The sequence below is a fragment of the Microcebus murinus genome, chromosome 8 (assembly GCF_040939455.1).
Source record: "Microcebus murinus isolate Inina chromosome 8, M.murinus_Inina_mat1.0, whole genome shotgun sequence".
Lineage (NCBI taxonomy): Eukaryota > Metazoa > Chordata > Mammalia > Primates > Cheirogaleidae > Microcebus > Microcebus murinus.
In genome coordinates, this window is record NC_134111.1 from 108905209 (window position 1) to 108923888 (window position 18680).

The 18680-nt window shown below is 64.0% G+C and overlaps 5 non-coding genes across 5 annotated transcripts; all 5 read right to left on the reverse strand.

The window, feature by feature from the left end:
* Nucleotides 1–2069: 2069 nt before the first annotated feature.
* LOC142872486 (5S ribosomal RNA) lies at nucleotides 2070–2188 on the reverse strand. The gene has a single exon (XR_012920743.1). It is a non-coding gene; the product is annotated as a 5S ribosomal RNA (ribosomal RNA).
* Nucleotides 2189–5730: 3542 nt separating this feature from the next.
* Nucleotides 5731–5849, reverse strand: LOC142872487 (5S ribosomal RNA). The gene has a single exon (XR_012920744.1). It is a non-coding gene; the product is annotated as a 5S ribosomal RNA (ribosomal RNA).
* Nucleotides 5850–9371: 3522 nt separating this feature from the next.
* On the reverse strand, nucleotides 9372–9490 carry LOC142872488 (5S ribosomal RNA). The gene has a single exon (XR_012920745.1). It is a non-coding gene; the product is annotated as a 5S ribosomal RNA (ribosomal RNA).
* Nucleotides 9491–13029: 3539 nt separating this feature from the next.
* On the reverse strand, nucleotides 13030–13148 carry LOC142872489 (5S ribosomal RNA). The gene has a single exon (XR_012920746.1). It is a non-coding gene; the product is annotated as a 5S ribosomal RNA (ribosomal RNA).
* Nucleotides 13149–16680: 3532 nt separating this feature from the next.
* LOC142872491 (5S ribosomal RNA) lies at nucleotides 16681–16799 on the reverse strand. The gene has a single exon (XR_012920748.1). It is a non-coding gene; the product is annotated as a 5S ribosomal RNA (ribosomal RNA).
* Nucleotides 16800–18680: the final 1881 nt, after the last annotated feature.

The window sequence follows — 18680 nt, forward strand, 5'->3', positions numbered from 1 at the left end:
AGAATCCTGGTCCCAAAGGAGCCTTCTGGGGGACCCGTGCTGAGAGAGGTTGTGGGCATGGCCCGCTGGGGCTCTGCCCGACCCAGGGCTGAGAGATGCAACCTCCCAGCTCTGGGTCCCTGCAGGGGAAGCGTTGGCAAGCACAGGGCCAGTCCTCCAAAGGCCCAGGTGCAGGGAGCCCAGGCCAAGCAGCCTGTGGAAGAAGCCACCCCGGGAACACGACTGCAGGCCACGGCCCTTCCCACCTCCTCCTCCTCCTCCTCCTCCTGCTCCTCCACCCCCCCCTGACCTCCCACCCCCACCCCCGACATGGCGCAGGGCTCAGAGACACCTCAGACACTTGCTACCCAAAGTGCAAAGGGCATCAGTTGCTCCTCCAAACCCCCCCCCCCCCGCCCAGCAGACCGCGTTGTCCAGCCAGCCCCCGGGCCTCCCTGGGGTGCCCAGCACAAAAGTGCAGACAACCACCGGACCCTCAATCTCAGTTTTCGGATGTTTTTGCCACTCTAAGGACCCGCAGGCCAGCTGGGCCTTCTGGCAGGACAGAGAGCCCCGGAATCCGACGTGGAGAGCTGGGTGTACGTCCCCACGAGGAGGCGGTCCCCACCTCCGCGGCTCTCCCCTTGCGGGGGGGAAAAGCAGCCACGGGGCCTCAGAGAAGACACCAGGCTGGGCGCCCGCCCCACAGTGGGGGCACGTCCCCCGCAGGCCACTTAGCGACGGCCGCCGGCCGGCGGACGGTTGGGTGGCGCGAGACGCTGCGGCCGCCCTGCTACCGGGTTCCTGGGAGGGCGTCCTGGAACCAGCGTCCACACCAAGCCCTTGGAAGGCCCAGGCGACGGAGGAGCCCCGTCAGGCAGGGGCCGAGGACGGTGACGGCCCGGGCGGGGAGGAGCGTGTCAGGCAGGGGCAGAGGACGGTGACAGGTGACAGGCCGGGCGGGAAGGAGTCAGTCAGGCAGGGGCCGAGGAGGAGACGGGGCTGGGTAAGGGTTAGGGTTAGAGTCAGGGCACAAGTCACAATCGCAAAGACCTGGAAGCGACCCGAGTGCCCATCGACCCACGAGTGCGTAAATGAAATGTGGCGCGTGGACACCACGGAGTGCTATTCAGCTAGGAGGAGCAGCGGTGAGAGGGCACCTCTCGTGGTTCTCCTGGCCAGAGCTGGAACCCGTTCCAGTAAGCCAGGTAGCCCAAGAATGGACACACGAGCACCACGTGCTCGCGCTCACCAGCAAATGGGTACGAACCGACGGACACCCAAGTGGACACAGAGGAATCACCTTCATCGGGTGGGTGTCGGGCGGGTGGGGGGAGGGGATGGGCATACACCTCCATTAGGAATGGGGTGGGTGCGCACCGACTGGGGGATGGGCGCACTTGAGGCTCTGACCCGAGGGGGGAGGCTGGGAGAGGGCAACGTACCCGACCTTAACATTGGTACCCCCACAATACGCTGGAACAACATCAGAGGTTAATGAATAAGAACACAGGGGGGAGGGGGGCACGGGCAACACATGTCACCTTAATACTTGGACTCCCATCATCTGCTTGAAAAGAGAGAGAAAAGAAAATGCAATCATAGAGATAAGAGACACTTTTTAAACATAATGAATCCGAAGAGAAAAGTAAAAGGAGGCCTGTGGAGCAGGTCTGGGTGTGACTCCGGATCCCCCAACATCAGGTGCCACCACCAAAGATTCCTACGTGTAGCCCATAGAACCCCAAAAGCAACGGGACGAGTTCTGGTCACATACTCCCTCAAAATGACATCCTGGCCTTCTTCTGGAACTCCCTCCCCTCTCAGACTCTCAAGGTTTCCTCCAGCGTGTCGGTTCCCACAGAGCAGACCTTTGGTCTGAGACCTGACAGTCCAGAAGCCACGCATGCTGCCGCGTGACGGCGGTGTCGCGGCTTGGGACAAGAGGAGGCCCCACGGTGCGGGCTGGGGCGCCAGGCACCGCGGCGGGCGCTGAGGGTGGGGGTGACCCCCGCCCCGGGCCGCCGCCTCGCTCCCAGAGAGGGGACAGAACAAGAGGCAAAACAAAACAAAAAAAAAAAAAAAAAAGAAGCCTACGGCACCCGGTATTCCCAGGCGGTCTCCCATCCAAGTACTAACCAGGCCCGACCCTGCTTAGCTTCCGAGACCAGACGAGATCGGGCGCGTTCAGGGTGGTGTGGCCCTAGACGGCGGAGGGCGCCCCTGCCCCGCTCAAGAAGCCGAGCCTCTCTGCGCTTCCCCGCCGCCTCCTCCCGCCCCAGGCCCCGCGCCGGCGCTGACCCGCACCGGGCGGGCCTGTTGAGTTCACCGGCCGGGTCCGGCGGGCTCCGAGGGACGGGGGTGACAGGCGGGGCGGGGCGGGGCGGGCAGGGAGCGGCGGGCCGGGGTGGGGGGCTGTCTCTCTATACACACACACACACACACACACACACTCACACTCACTCACTCACACTCACACAAGATGCGCCTCCACGGCTGGACTCGCCAAGGTGGAGACCTTCCAGCCCCCTTCCTCTCCTCGCCTGGCCCACCCCCAGCTCGTGGCCGCCCCCGCCGCCGCCGCCGCCGCCGCCGCCGCCGCCGCCGCCGCCGCCGCCGCCGCCGATTGCGCACGCGCGGGTCGCCCGCCCTTTGACCCCAGGCAGGGGCCGCCCTCCCCGACAACCCCTTTCAGCTGCGCCCCCCACCCTGTGGGTGGGCTGCCGCCTATTCCCCCGGGCCCGGGCTGGGGCACAGCGCATGGGGGAGGGGAGCGAGTGTATGGGGCGTCTCTCTCTCTCTCTTGGGATGTGTCCCATGGGTGGGGTGGCGTGGTTAGTGGGGCGCTGAAGAAATCAGTCCCCTCCATCTCCTACCTCCGGAAAACGCCCAAGCCCTTGGAGAACTGCCGGCAACGCGACCGTGGGGGCCGGGACCCTCCTCTGTGTCCTCCTGTGGCCCAGTCCAAGGGGCCTGGGCCTGGCCGGGGCTGCATTGGACCCCGACCCCCCTGGCGTGTGGACTCGCTAAAAATCGGCGATTAGATATTGGATTCCAGCTTCATTGAGGTCATTTCACTAATGAGTGCACCGGAAAGAGTTTCCTAATCCATCTGTGAGGGTGGCAACTGAAAGAGAATTTTAAAGCTGACAGAATAGGCGAGGAAAGGCATAGGAGATTTCCACACCCAGTAAGGAAGCCTTTCCCGAAATGGAAGAAAGAAACGAGCAAACAGAGACACCGGTAGCCCGCCAGGATCAGAGTCTGCCCCCGAGAGAAAGTACCCTGACCAGGTTCACCCGTGGGTGGGTGGCGAGCTAGCGGCATTCAGAAGAGCGAGGCCCGCAGTCTGTGCAGAAGACACCTGCACTCGGGTGTGTGTGGCGGCACGATTCACAAGCAGCTCCAGATGTTAAGCCAAGGAGAAGCCAGGGAGTTCCCAACGCCCCAGGTGTCCTCAGCCCACGACTGGCTGCTGGGGGAATGCGAAGCCCGGCTCCTTGTCTCAGAGCGGGACAACCAGGAGGTGTGACGTACACCCCGGGGTTCCCAGGAGGATCAGGCTGAAGCTGGGACTTGGCCTGAAAGTGTCCCCTCGCACGGCCACCCCCTTCCCCTTCCTGCTCCTCTACTCCTGGTGCCCCTCCATCCAGGGGCCAGACCTTAAAGAGTCACCCGCAAGAGAATCCTGGTCCCAAAGGAGCCTTCTGGGGGACCCGTGCTGAGAGAGGTTGTGGGCATGGCCCGCTGGGGCTCTGCCCGACCCAGGGCTGAGAGATGCAACCTCCCAGCTCTGGGTCCCTGCAGGGGAAGCGTTGGCAAGCACAGGGCCAGTCCTCCAAAGGCCCAGGTGCAGGGAGCCCAGGCCAAGCAGCCTGTGGAAGAAGCCACCCCGGGAACACGACTGCAGGCCACGGCCCTTCCCACCTCCTCCTCCTCCTCCTCCTCCTGCTCCTCCACCCCCCCCTGACCTCCCACCCCCACCCCCGACATGGCGCAGGGCTCAGAGACACCTCAGACACTTGCTACCCAAAGTGCAAAGGGCATCAGTTGCTCCTCCAAACCCCCCCCCCCCCGCCCAGCAGACCGCGTTGTCCAGCCAGCCCCCGGGCCTCCCTGGGGTGCCCAGCACAAAAGTGCAGACAACCACCGGACCCTCAATCTCAGTTTTCGGATGTTTTTGCCACTCTAAGGACCCGCAGGCCAGCTGGGCCTTCTGGCAGGACAGAGAGCCTCGGAATCCGACGTGGAGAGCTGGGTGTACGTCCCCACGAGGAGGCGGTCCCCACCTCCGCGGCTCTCCCCTTGCGGGGGGGAAAAGCAGCCACGGGGCCTCAGAGAAGACACCAGGCTGGGCGCCCGCCCCACAGTGGGGGCACGTCCCCCGCAGGCCACTTAGCGACGGCCGCCGGCCGGCGGACGGTTGGGTGGCGCGAGACGCTGCGGCCGCCCTGCTACCGGGTTCCTGGGAGGGCGTCCTGGAACCAGCGTCCACACCAAGCCCTTGGAAGGCCCAGGCGACGGAGGAGCCCCGTCAGGCAGGGGCCGAGGACGGTGACGGCCCGGGCGGGGAGGAGCGTGTCAGGCAGGGGCAGAGGACGGTGACAGGTGACAGGCCGGGCGGGAAGGAGTCAGTCAGGCAGGGGCCGAGGAGGAGACGGGGCTGGGTAAGGGTTAGGGTTAGAGTCAGGGCACAAGTCACAATCGCAAAGACCTGGAAGCGACCCGAGTGCCCATCGACCCACGAGTGCGTAAATGAAATGTGGCGCGTGGACACCACGGAGTGCTATTCAGCTAGGAGGAGCAGCGGTGAGAGGGCACCTCTCGTGGTTCTCCTGGCCAGAGCTGGAACCCGTTCCAGTAAGCCAGGTAGCCCAAGAATGGACACACGAGCACCACGTGCTCGCGCTCACCAGCAAATGGGTACGAACCGACGGACACCCAAGTGGACACAGAGGAATCACCTTCATCGGGTGGGTGTCGGGCGGGTGGGGGGAGGGGATGGGCATACACCTCCATTAGGAATGGGGTGGGTGCGCACCGACTGGGGGATGGGCGCACTTGAGGCTCTGACCCGAGGGGGGAGGCTGGGAGAGGGCAACGTACCCGACCTTAACATTGGTACCCCCACAATACGCTGGAACAACATCAGAGGTTAATGAATAAGAACACAGGGGGGAGGGGGGCACGGGCAACACATGTCACCTTAATACTTGGACTCCCATCATCTGCTTGAAAAGAGAGAGAAAAGAAAATGCAATCATAGAGATAAGAGACACTTTTTAAACATAATGAATCCGAAGAGAAAAGTAAAAGGAGGCCTGTGGAGCAGGTCTGGGTGTGACTCCGGATCCCCCAACATCAGGTGCCACCACCAAAGATTCCTACGTGTAGCCCATAGAACCCCAAAAGCAACGGGACGAGTTCTGGTCACATACTCCCTCAAAATGACATCCTGGCCTTCTTCTGGAACTCCCTCCCCTCTCAGACTCTCAAGGTTTCCTCCAGCGTGTCGGTTCCCACAGAGCAGACCTTTGGTCTGAGACCTGACAGTCCAGAAGCCACGCATGCTGCCGCGTGACGGCGGTGTCGCGGCTTGGGACAAGAGGAGGCCCCACGGTGCGGGCTGGGGCGCCAGGCACCGCGGCGGGCGCTGAGGGTGGGGGAGACCCCCGCCCCGGGCCGCCGCCTCGCTCCCAGAGAGGGGACAGAACAAGAGGCAAAACAAAACAAAAAAAAAAAAAAAAAAGAAGCCTACGGCACCCGGTATTCCCAGGCGGTCTCCCATCCAAGTACTAACCAGGCCCGACCCTGCTTAGCTTCCGAGACCAGACGAGATCGGGCGCGTTCAGGGTGGTGTGGCCCTAGACGGCGGAGGGCGCCCCTGCCCCGCTCAAGAAGCCGAGCCTCTCTGCGCTTCCCCGCCGCCTCCTCCCGCCCCAGGCCCCGCGCCGGCGCTGACCCGCACCGGGCGGGCCTGTTGAGTTCACCGGCCGGGTCCGGCGGGCTCCGAGGGACGGGGGTGACAGGCGGGGCGGGGCGGGCAGGGAGCGGCGGGCCGGGGTGGGGGGCTGTCTCTCTATACACACACACACACACACACACACACACTCACACTCACTCACTCACACTCACACAAGATGCGCCTCCACGGCTGGACTCGCCAAGGTGGAGACCTTCCAGCCCCCTTCCTCTCCTCGCCTGGCCCACCCCCAGCTCGTGGCCGCCCCCGCCGCCGCCGCCGCCGCCGCCGCCGCCGCCGCCGATTGCGCACGCGCGGGTCGCCCGCCCTTTGACCCCAGGCAGGGGCCGCCCTCCCCGACAACCCCTTTCAGCTGCGCCCCCCACCCTGTGGGTGGGCTGCCGCCTATTCCCCCGGGCCCGGGCTGGGGCACAGCGCATGGGGGAGGGGAGCGAGTGTATGGGGCGTCTCTCTCTCTCTCTCTTGGGATGTGTCCCATGGGTGGGGTGGCGTGGTTAGTGGGGCGCTGAAGAAATCAGTCCCCTCCATCTCCTACCTCTGGAAAACGCCCAAGCCCTTGGAGAACTGCCGGCAACGCGACCGTGGGGGCCGGGACCCTCCTCTGTGTCCTCCTGTGGCCCAGTCCTAGGGGCCTGGGCCTGGCCGGGGCTGCATTGGACCCCGACCCCCCTGGCGTGTGGACTCGCTAAAAATCGGCGATTAGATATTGGATTCCAGCTTCATTGAGGTCATTTCACTAATGAGTGCACCGGAAAGAGTTTCCTAATCCATCTGTGAGGGTGGCAACTGAAAGAGAATTTTAAAGCTGACAGAATAGGCGAGGAAAGGCATAGGAGATTTCCACACCCAGTAAGGAAGCCTTTCCCGAAATGGAAGAAAGAAAGGAGCAAACAGAGACACCGGTAGCCCGCCAGGATCAGAGTCTGCCCCCGAGAGAAAGTACCCTGACCAGGTTCACCCGTGGGTGGGTGGCGAGCTAGCGGCATTCAGAAGAGCGAGGCCCGCAGTCTGTGCAGAAGACACCTGCACTCGGGTGTGTGTGGCGGCACGATTCACAAGCAGCTCCAGATGTTAAGCCAAGGAGAAGCCAGGGAGTTCCCAACGCCCCAGGTGTCCTCAGCCCACGACTGGCTGCTGGGGGAATGCGAAGCCCGGCTCCTTGTCTCAGAGCGGGACAACCAGGAGGTGTGACGTACACCCCGGGGTTCCCAGGAGGATCAGGCTGAAGCTGGGACTTGGCCTGAAAGTGTCCCCTCGCACGGCCACCCCCTTCCCCTTCCTGCTCCTCTACTCCTGGTGCCCCTCCATCCAGGGGCCAGACCTTAAAGAGTCACCCGCAAGAGAATCCTGGTCCCAAAGGAGCCTTCTGGGGGACCCGTGCTGAGAGAGGTTGTGGGCATGGCCCGCTGGGGCTCTGCCCGACCCAGGGCTGAGAGATGCAACCTCCCAGCTCTGGGTCCCTGCAGGGGAAGCGTTGGCAAGCACAGGGCCAGTCCTCCAAAGGCCCAGGTGCAGGGAGCCCAGGCCAAGCAGCCTGTGGAAGAAGCCACCCCGGGAACACGACTGCAGGCCACGGCCCTTCCCACCTCCTCCTCCTCCTCCTCCTCCTGCTCCTCCACCCCCCCCCGACCTCCCACCCCCACCCCCGACATGGCGCAGGGCTCAGAGACACCTCAGACACTTGCTACCCAAAGTGCAAAGGGCATCAGTTGCTCCTCCAAACCCCCCCCCCCCGCCCAGCAGACCGCGTTGTCCAGCCAGCCCCCGGGCCTCCCTGGGGTGCCCAGCACAAAAGTGCAGACAACCACCGGACCCTCAATCTCAGTTTTCGGATGTTTTTGCCACTCTAAGGACCCGCAGGCCAGCTGGGCCTTCTGGCAGGACAGAGAGCCCCGGAATCCGACGTGGAGAGCTGGGTGTACGTCCCCACGAGGAGGCGGTCCCCACCTCCGCGGCTCTCCCCTTGCGGGGGGGAAAAGCAGCCACGGGGCCTCAGAGAAGACACCAGGCTGGGCGCCCGCCCCACAGTGGGGGCACGTCCCCCGCAGGCCACTTAGCGACGGCCGCCGGCCGGCGGACGGTTGGGTGGCGCGAGACGCTGCGGCCGCCCTGCTACCGGGTTCCTGGGAGGGCGTCCTGGAACCAGCGTCCACACCAAGCCCTTGGAAGGCCCAGGCGACGGAGGAGCCCCGTCAGGCAGGGGCCGAGGACGGTGACGGCCCGGGCGGGGAGGAGCGTGTCAGGCAGGGGCAGAGGACGGTGACAGGTGACAGGCCGGGCGGGAAGGAGTCAGTCAGGCAGGGGCCGAGGAGGAGACGGGGCTGGGTAAGGGTTAGGGTTAGAGTCAGGGCACAAGTCACAATCGCAAAGACCTGGAAGCGACCCGAGTGCCCATCGACCCACGAGTGCGTAAATGAAATGTGGCGCGTGGACACCACGGAGTGCTATTCAGCTAGGAGGAGCAGCGGTGAGAGGGCACCTCTCGTGGTTCTCCTGGCCAGAGCTGGAACCCGTTCCAGTAAGCCAGGTAGCCCAAGAATGGACACACGAGCACCACGTGCTCGCGCTCACCAGCAAATGGGTACGAACCGACGGACACCCAAGTGGACACAGAGGAATCACCTTCATCGGGTGGGTGTCGGGCGGGTGGGGGGAGGGGATGGGCATACACCTCCATTAGGAATGGGGTGGGTGCGCACCGACTGGGGGATGGGCGCACTTGAGGCTCTGACCCGAGGGGGGAGGCTGGGAGAGGGCAACGTACCCGACCTTAACATTGGTACCCCCACAATACGCTGGAACAACATCAGAGGTTAATGAATAAGAACACAGGGGGGAGGGGGGCACGGGCAACACATGTCACCTTAATACTTGGACTCCCATCATCTGCTTGAAAAGAGAGAGAAAAGAAAATGCAATCATAGAGATAAGAGACACTTTTTAAACATAATGAATCCGAAGAGAAAAGTAAAAGGAGGCCTGTGGAGCAGGTCTGGGTGTGACTCCGGATCCCCCAACATCAGGTGCCACCACCAAAGATTCCTACGTGTAGCCCATAGAACCCCAAAAGCAACGGGACGAGTTCTGGTCACATACTCCCTCAAAATGACATCCTGGCCTTCTTCTGGAACTCCCTCCCCTCTCAGACTCTCAAGGTTTCCTCCAGCGTGTCGGTTCCCACAGAGCAGACCTTTGGTCTGAGACCTGACAGTCCAGAAGCCACGCATGCTGCCGCGTGACGGCGGTGTCGCGGCTTGGGACAAGAGGAGGCCCCACGGTGCGGGCTGGGGCGCCAGGCACCGCGGCGGGCGCTGAGGGTGGGGGAGACCCCCGCCCCGGGCCGCCGCCTCGCTCCCAGAGAGGGGACAGAACAAGAGGCAAAACAAAACAAAAAAAAAAAAAAAAAAGAAGCCTACGGCACCCGGTATTCCCAGGCGGTCTCCCATCCAAGTACTAACCAGGCCCGACCCTGCTTAGCTTCCGAGACCAGACGAGATCGGGCGCGTTCAGGGTGGTGTGGCCCTAGACGGCGGAGGGCGCCCCTGCCCCGCTCAAGAAGCCGAGCCTCTCTGCGCTTCCCCGCCGCCTCCTCCCGCCCCAGGCCCCGCGCCGGCGCTGACCCGCACCGGGCGGGCCTGTTGAGTTCACCGGCCGGGTCCGGCGGGCTCCGAGGGACGGGGGTGACAGGCGGGGCGGGGCGGGGCGGGCAGGGAGCGGCGGGCCGGGGTGGGGGGCTGTCTCTCTATACACACACACACACACACACACACACACTCACACTCACTCACTCACACTCACACAAGATGCGCCTCCACGGCTGGACTCGCCAAGGTGGAGACCTTCCAGCCCCCTTCCTCTCCTCGCCTGGCCCACCCCCAGCTCGTGGCCGCCCCCGCCGCCGCCGCCGCCGCCGCCGCCGCCGCCGCCGCCGCCGCCGCCGATTGCGCACGCGCGGGTCGCCCGCCCTTTGACCCCAGGCAGGGGCCGCCCTCCCCGACAACCCCTCTCAGCTGCGCCCCCCACCCTGTGGGTGGGCTGCCGCCTATTCCCCCGGGCCCGGGCTGGGGCACAGCGCATGGGGGAGGGGAGCGAGTGTATGGGGCGTCTCTCTCTCTCTCTCTTGGGATGTGTCCCATGGGTGGGGTGGCGTGGTTAGTGGGGCGCTGAAGAAATCAGTCCCCTCCATCTCCTACCTCTGGAAAACGCCCAAGCCCTTGGAGAACTGCCGGCAACGCGACCGTGGGGGCCGGGACCCTCCTCTGTGTCCTCCTGTGGCCCAGTCCTAGGGGCCTGGGCCTGGCCGGGGCTGCATTGGACCCCGACCCCCCTGGCGTGTGGACTCGCTAAAAATCGGCGATTAGATATTGGATTCCAGCTTCATTGAGGTCATTTCACTAATGAGTGCACCGGAAAGAGTTTCCTAATCCATCTGTGAGGGTGGCAACTGAAAGAGAATTTTAAAGCTGACAGAATAGGCGAGGAAAGGCATAGGAGATTTCCACACCCAGTAAGGAAGCCTTTCCCGAAATGGAAGAAAGAAACGAGCAAACAGAGACACCGGTAGCCCGCCAGGATCAGAGTCTGCCCCCGAGAGAAAGTACCCTGACCAGGTTCACCCGTGGGTGGGTGGCGAGCTAGCGGCATTCAGAAGAGCGAGGCCCGCAGTCTGTGCAGAAGACACCTGCACTCGGGTGTGTGTGGCGGCACGATTCACAAGCAGCTCCAGATGTTAAGCCAAGGAGAAGCCAGGGAGTTCCCAACGCCCCAGGTGTCCTCAGCCCACGACTGGCTGCTGGGGGAATGCGAAGCCCGGCTCCTTGTCTCAGAGCGGGACAACCAGGAGGTGTGACGTACACCCCGGGGTTCCCAGGAGGATCAGGCTGAAGCTGGGACTTGGCCTGAAAGTGTCCCCTCGCACGGCCACCCCCTTCCCCTTCCTGCTCCTCTACTCCTGGTGCCCCTCCATCCAGGGGCCAGACCTTAAAGAGTCACCCGCAAGAGAATCCTGGTCCCAAAGGAGCCTTCTGGGGGACCCGTGCTGAGAGAGGTTGTGGGCATGGCCCGCTGGGGCTCTGCCCGACCCAGGGCTGAGAGATGCAACCTCCCAGCTCTGGGTCCCTGCAGGGGAAGCGTTGGCAAGCACAGGGCCAGTCCTCCAAAGGCCCAGGTGCAGGGAGCCCAGGCCAAGCAGCCTGTGGAAGAAGCCACCCCGGGAACACGACTGCAGGCCACGGCCCTTCCCACCTCCTCCTCCTCCTCCTCCTCCTGCTCCTCCACCCCCCCCCGACCTCCCACCCCCACCCCCGACATGGCGCAGGGCTCAGAGACACCTCAGACACTTGCTACCCAAAGTGCAAAGGGCATCAGTTGCTCCTCCAAACCCCCCCCCCCCGCCCAGCAGACCGCGTTGTCCAGCCAGCCCCCGGGCCTCCCTGGGGTGCCCAGCACAAAAGTGCAGACAACCACCGGACCCTCAATCTCAGTTTTCGGATGTTTTTGCCACTCTAAGGACCCGCAGGCCAGCTGGGCCTTCTGGCAGGACAGAGAGCCCCGGAATCCGACGTGGAGAGCTGGGTGTACGTCCCCACGAGGAGGCGGTCCCCACCTCCGCGGCTCTCCCCTTGCGGGGGGGAAAAGCAGCCACGGGGCCTCAGAGAAGACACCAGGCTGGGCGCCCGCCCCACAGTGGGGGCACGTCCCCCGCAGGCCACTTAGCGACGGCCGCCGGCCGGCGGACGGTTGGGTGGCGCGAGACGCTGCGGCCGCCCTGCTACCGGGTTCCTGGGAGGGCGTCCTGGAACCAGCGTCCACACCAAGCCCTTGGAAGGCCCAGGCGACGGAGGAGCCCCGTCAGGCAGGGGCCGAGGACGGTGACGGCCCGGGCGGGGAGGAGCGTGTCAGGCAGGGGCAGAGGACGGTGACAGGTGACAGGCCGGGCGGGAAGGAGTCAGTCAGGCAGGGGCCGAGGAGGAGACGGGGCTGGGTAAGGGTTAGGGTTAGAGTCAGGGCACAAGTCACAATCGCAAAGACCTGGAAGCGACCCGAGTGCCCATCGACCCACGAGTGCGTAAATGAAATGTGGCGCGTGGACACCACGGAGTGCTATTCAGCTAGGAGGAGCAGCGGTGAGAGGGCACCTCTCGTGGTTCTCCTGGCCAGAGCTGGAACCCGTTCCAGTAAGCCAGGTAGCCCAAGAATGGACACACGAGCACCACGTGCTCGCGCTCACCAGCAAATGGGTACGAACCGACGGACACCCAAGTGGACACAGAGGAATCACCTTCATCGGGTGGGTGTCGGGCGGGTGGGGGGAGGGGATGGGCATACACCTCCATTAGGAATGGGGTGGGTGCGCACCGACTGGGGGATGGGCGCACTTGAGGCTCTGACCCGAGGGGGGAGGCTGGGAGAGGGCAACGTACCCGACCTTAACATTGGTACCCCCACAATACGCTGGAACAACATCAGAGGTTAATGAATAAGAACACAGGGGGGAGGGGGGCACGGGCAACACATGTCACCTTAATACTTGGACTCCCATCATCTGCTTGAAAAGAGAGAGAAAAGAAAATGCAATCATAGAGATAAGAGACACTTTTTAAACATAATGAATCCGAAGAGAAAAGTAAAAGGAGGCCTGTGGAGCAGGTCTGGGTGTGACTCCGGATCCCCCAACATCAGGTGCCACCACCAAAGATTCCTACGTGTAGCCCATAGAACCCCAAAAGCAACGGGACGAGTTCTGGTCACATACTCCCTCAAAATGACATCCTGGCCTTCTTCTGGAACTCCCTCCCCTCTCAGACTCTCAAGGTTTCCTCCAGCGTGTCGGTTCCCACAGAGCAGACCTTTGGTCTGAGACCTGACAGTCCAGAAGCCACGCATGCTGCCGCGTGACGGCGGTGTCGCGGCTTGGGACAAGAGGAGGCCCCACGGTGCGGGCTGGGGCGCCAGGCACCGCGGCGGGCGCTGAGGGTGGGGGAGACCCCCGCCCCGGGCCGCCGCCTCGCTCCCAGAGAGGGGACAGAACAAGAGGCAAAACAAAACAAAAAAAAAAAAAAAAAAGAAGCCTACGGCACCCGGTATTCCCAGGCGGTCTCCCATCCAAGTACTAACCAGGCCCGACCCTGCTTAGCTTCCGAGACCAGACGAGATCGGGCGCGTTCAGGGTGGTGTGGCCCTAGACGGCGGAGGGCGCCCCTGCCCCGCTCAAGAAGCCGAGCCTCTCTGCGCTTCCCCGCCGCCTCCTCCCGCCCCAGGCCCCGCGCCGGCGCTGACCCGCACCGGGCGGGCCTGTTGAGTTCACCGGCCGGGTCCGGCGGGCTCCGAGGGACGGGGGTGACAGGCGGGGCGGGGCGGGGCGGGCAGGGAGCGGCGGGCCGGGGTGGGGGGCTGTCTCTCTATACACACACACACACACACACACACACACTCACACTCACTCACTCACACTCACACAAGATGCGCCTCCACGGCTGGACTCGCCAAGGTGGAGACCTTCCAGCCCCCTTCCTCTCCTCGCCTGGCCCACCCCCAGCTCGTGGCCGCCCCCGCCGCCGCCGCCGCCGCCGCCGCCGCCGCCGCCGCCGATTGCGCACGCGCGGGTCGCCCGCCCTTTGACCCCAGGCAGGGGCCGCCCTCCCCGACAACCCCTCTCAGCTGCGCCCCCCACCCTGTGGGTGGGCTGCCGCCTATTCCCCCGGGCCCGGGCTGGGGCACAGCGCATGGGGGAGGGGAGCGAGTGTATGGGGCGTCTCTCTCTCTCTCTCTTGGGATGTGTCCCATGGGTGGGGTGGCGTGGTTAGTGGGGCGCTGAAGAAATCAGTCCCCTCCATCTCCTACCTCTGGAAAACGCCCAAGCCCTTGGAGAACTGCCGGCAACGCGACCGTGGGGGCCGGGACCCTCCTCTGTGTCCTCCTGTGGCCCAGTCCTAGGGGCCTGGGCCTGGCCGGGGCTGCATTGGACCCCGACCCCCCTGGCGTGTGGACTCGCTAAAAATCGGCGATTAGATATTGGATTCCAGCTTCATTGAGGTCATTTCACTAATGAGTGCACCGGAAAGAGTTTCCTAATCCATCTGTGAGGGTGGCAACTGAAAGAGAATTTTAAAGCTGACAGAATAGGCGAGGAAAGGCATAGGAGATTTCCACACCCAGTAAGGAAGCCTTTCCCGAAATGGAAGAAAGAAACGAGCAAACAGAGACACCGGTAGCCCGCCAGGATCAGAGTCTGCCCCCGAGAGAAAGTACCCTGACCAGGTTCACCCGTGGGTGGGTGGCGAGCTAGCGGCATTCAGAAGAGCGAGGCCCGCAGTCTGTGCAGAAGACACCTGCACTCGGGTGTGTGTGGCGGCACGATTCACAAGCAGCTCCAGATGTTAAGCCAAGGAGAAGCCAGGGAGTTCCCAACGCCCCAGGTGTCCTCAGCCCACGACTGGCTGCTGGGGGAATGCGAAGCCCGGCTCCTTGTCTCAGAGCGGGACAACCAGGAGGTGTGACGTACACCCCGGGGTTCCCAGGAGGATCAGGCTGAAGCTGGGACTTGGCCTGAAAGTGTCCCCTCGCACGGCCACCCCCTTCCCCTTCCTGCTCCTCTACTCCTGGTGCCCCTCCATCCAGGGGCCAGACCTTAAAGAGTCACCCGCAAGAGAATCCTGGTCCCAAAGGAGCCTTCTGGGGGACCCGTGCTGAGAGAGGTTGTGGGCATGGCCCGCTGGGGCTCTGCCCGACCCAGGGCTGAGAGATGCAACCTCCCAGCTCTGGGTCCCTGCAGGGGAAGCGTTGGCAAGCACAGGGCCAGTCCTCCAAAGGCCCAGGTGCAGGGAGCCCAGGCCAAGCAGCCTGTGGAAGAAGCCACCCCGGGAACACGACTGCAGGCCACGGCCCTTCCCACCTCCTCCTCCTCCTCCTCCTCCTGCTCCTCCACCCCCCCCCGACCTCCCACCCCCACCCCCGACATGGCGCAGGGCTCAGAGACACCTCAGACACTTGCTACCCAAAGTGCAAAGGGCATCAGTTGCTCCTCCAAACCCCCCCCCCCCCCGCCCAGCAGACCGCGTTGTCCAGCCAGCCCCCGGGCCTCCCTGGGGTGCCCAGCACAAAAGTGCAGACAACCACCGGACCCTCAATCTCAGTTTTCGGATGTTTTTGCCACTCTAAGGACCCGCAGGCCAGCTGGGCCTTCTGGCAGGACAGAGAGCCCCGGAATCCGACGTGGAGAGCTGGGTGTACGTCCCCACGAGGAGGCGGTCCCCACCTCCGCGGCTCTCCCCTTGCGGGGGGGAAAAGCAGCCACGGGGCCTCAGAGAAGACACCAGGCTGGGCGCCCGCCCCACAGTGGGGGCACGTCCCCCGCAGGCCACTTAGCGACGGCCGCCGGCCGGCGGACGGTTGGGTGGCGCGAGACGCTGCGGCCGCCCTGCTACCGGGTTCCTGGGAGGGCGTCCTGGAACCAGCGTCCACACCAAGCCCTTGGAAGGCCCAGGCGACGGAGGAGCCCCGTCAGGCAGGGGCCGAGGACGGTGACGGCCCGGGCGGGGAGGAGCGTGTCAGGCAGGGGCAGAGGACGGTGACAGGTGACAGGCCGGGCGGGAAGGAGTCAGTCAGGCAGGGGCCGAGGAGGAGACGGGGCTGGGTAAGGGTTAGGGTTAGAGTCAGGGCACAAGTCACAATCGCAAAGACCTGGAAGCGACCCGAGTGCCCATCGACCCACGAGTGCGTAAATGAAATGTGGCGCGTGGACACCACGGAGTGCTATTCAGCTAGGAGGAGCAGCGGTGAGAGGGCACCTCTCGTGGTTCTCCTGGCCAGAGCTGGAACCCGTTCCAGTAAGCCAGGTAGCCCAAGAATGGACACACGAGCACCACGTGCTCGCGCTCACCAGCAAATGGGTACGAACCGACGGACACCCAAGTGGACACAGAGGAATCACCTTCATCGGGTGGGTGTCGGGCGGGTGGGGGGAGGGGATGGGCATACACCTCCATTAGGAATGGGGTGGGTGCGCACCGACTGGGGGATGGGCGCACTTGAGGCTCTGACCCGAGGGGGGAGGCTGGGAGAGGGCAACGTACCCGACCTTAACATTGGTACCCCCACAATACGCTGGAACAACATCAGAGGTTAATGAATAAGAACACAGGGGGGAGGGGGGCACGGGCAACACATGTCACCTTAATACTTGGACTCCCATCATCTGCTTGAAAAGAGAGAGAAAAGAAAATGCAATCATAGAGATAAGAGACACTTTTTAAACATAATGAATCCGAAGAGAAAAGTAAAAGGAGGCCTGTGGAGCAGGTCTGGGTGTGACTCCGGATCCCCCAACATCAGGTGCCACCACCAAAGATTCCTACGTGTAGCCCATAGAACCCCAAAAGCAACGGGACGAGTTCTGGTCACATACTCCCTCAAAATGACATCCTGGCCTTCTTCTGGAACTCCCTCCCCTCTCAGACTCTCAAGGTTTCCTCCAGCGTGTCGGTTCCCACAGAGCAGACCTTTGGTCTGAGACCTGACAGTCCAGAAGCCACGCATGCTGCCGCGTGACGGCGGTGTCGCGGCTTGGGACAAGAGGAGGCCCCACGGTGCGGGCTGGGGCGCCAGGCACCGCGGCGGGCGCTGAGGGTGGGGGAGACCCCCGCCCCGGGCCGCCGCCTCGCTCCCAGAGAGGGGACAGAACAAGAGGCAAAACAAAACAAAAAAAAAAAAAAAAAAGAAGCCTACGGCACCCGGTATTCCCAGGCGGTCTCCCATCCAAGTACTAACCAGGCCCGACCCTGCTTAGCTTCCGAGACCAGACGAGATCGGGCGCGTTCAGGGTGGTGTGGCCCTAGACGGCGGAGGGCGCCCCTGCCCCGCTCAAGAAGCCGAGCCTCTCTGCGCTTCCCCGCCGCCTCCTCCCGCCCCAGGCCCCGCGCCGGCGCTGACCCGCACCGGGCGGGCCTGTTGAGTTCACCGGCCGGGTCCGGCGGGCTCCGAGGGACGGGGGTGACAGGCGGGGCGGGGCGGGGCGGGCAGGGAGCGGCGGGCCGGGGTGGGGGGCTGTCTCTCTATACACACACACACACACACACACACACACTCACACTCACTCACTCACACTCACACAAGATGCGCCTCCACGGCTGGACTCGCCAAGGTGGAGACCTTCCAGCCCCCTTCCTCTCCTCGCCTGGCCCACCCCCAGCTCGTGGCCGCCCCCGCCGCCGCCGCCGCCGCCGCCGCCGCCGCCGCCGCCGCCGCCGCCGCCGCCGATTGCGCACGCGCGGGTCGCCCGCCCTTTGACCCCAGGCAGGGGCCGCCCTCCCCGACAACCCCTTTCAGCTGCGCCCCCCACCCTGTGGGTGGGCTGCCGCCTATTCCCCCGGGCCCGGGCTGGGGCACAGCGCATGGGGGAGGGGAGCGAGTGTATGGGGCGTCTCTCTCTCTCTCTCTTGGGATGTGTCCCATGGGTGGGGTGGCGTGGTTAGTGGGGCGCTGAAGAAATCAGTCCCCTCCATCTCCTACCTCTGGAAAACGCCCAAGCCCTTGGAGAACTGCCGGCAACGCGACCGTGGGGGCCGGGACCCTCCTCTGTGTCCTCCTGTGGCCCAGTCCTAGGGGCCTGGGCCTGGCCGGGGCTGCATTGGACCCCGACCCCCCTGGCGTGTGGACTCGCTAAAAATCGGCGATTAGATATTGGATTCCAGCTTCATTGAGGTCATTTCACTAATGAGTGCACCGGAAAGAGTTTCCTAATCCATCTGTGAGGGTGGCAACTGAAAGAGAATTTTAAAGCTGACAGAATAGGCGAGGAAAGGCATAGGAGATTTCCACACCCAGTAAGGAAGCCTTTCCCGAAATGGAAGAAAGAAAGGAGCAAACAGAGACACCGGTAGCCCGCCAGGATCAGAGTCTGCCCCCGAGAGAAAGTACCCTGACCAGGTTCACCCGTGGGTGGGTGGCGAGCTAGCGGCATTCAGAAGAGCGAGGCCCGCAGTCTGTGCAGAAGACACCTGCACTCGGGTGTGTGTGGCGGCACGATTCACAAGCAGCTCCAGATGTTAAGCCAAGGAGAAGCCAGGGAGTTCCCAACGCCCCAGGTGTCCTCAGCCCACGACTGGCTGCTGGGGGAATGCGAAGCCCGGCTCCTTGTCTCAGAGCGGGACAACCAGGAGGTGTGACGTACACCCCGGGGTTCCCAGGAGGATCAGGCTGAAGCTGGGACTTGGCCTGAAAGTGTCCCCTCGCACGGCCACCCCCTTCCCCTTCCTGCTCCTCTACTCCTGGTGCCCCTCCATCCAGGGGCCAGACCTTAAAGAGTCACCCGCAAGAGAATCCTGGTCCCAAAGGAGCCTTCTGGGGGACCCGTGCTGAGAGAGGTTGTGGGCATGGCCCGCTGGGGCTCTGCCCGACCCAGGGCTGAGAGATGCAACCTCCCAGCTCTGGGTCCCTGCAGGGGAAGCGTTGGCAAGCACAGGGCCAGTCCTCCAAAGGCCCAGGTGCAGGGAGCCCAGGCCAAGCAGCCTGTGGAAGAAGCCACCCCGGGAACACGACTGCAGGCCACGGCCCTTCCCACCTCCTCCTCCTCCTCCTCCTCCTGCTCCTCCACCCCCCCCCCCCCGACCTCCCACCCCCACCCCCGACATGGCGCAGGGCTCAGAGACACCTCAGACACTTGCTACCCAAAGTGCAAAGGGCATCAGTTGCTCCTCCAAACCCCCCCCCCCCCGCCCAG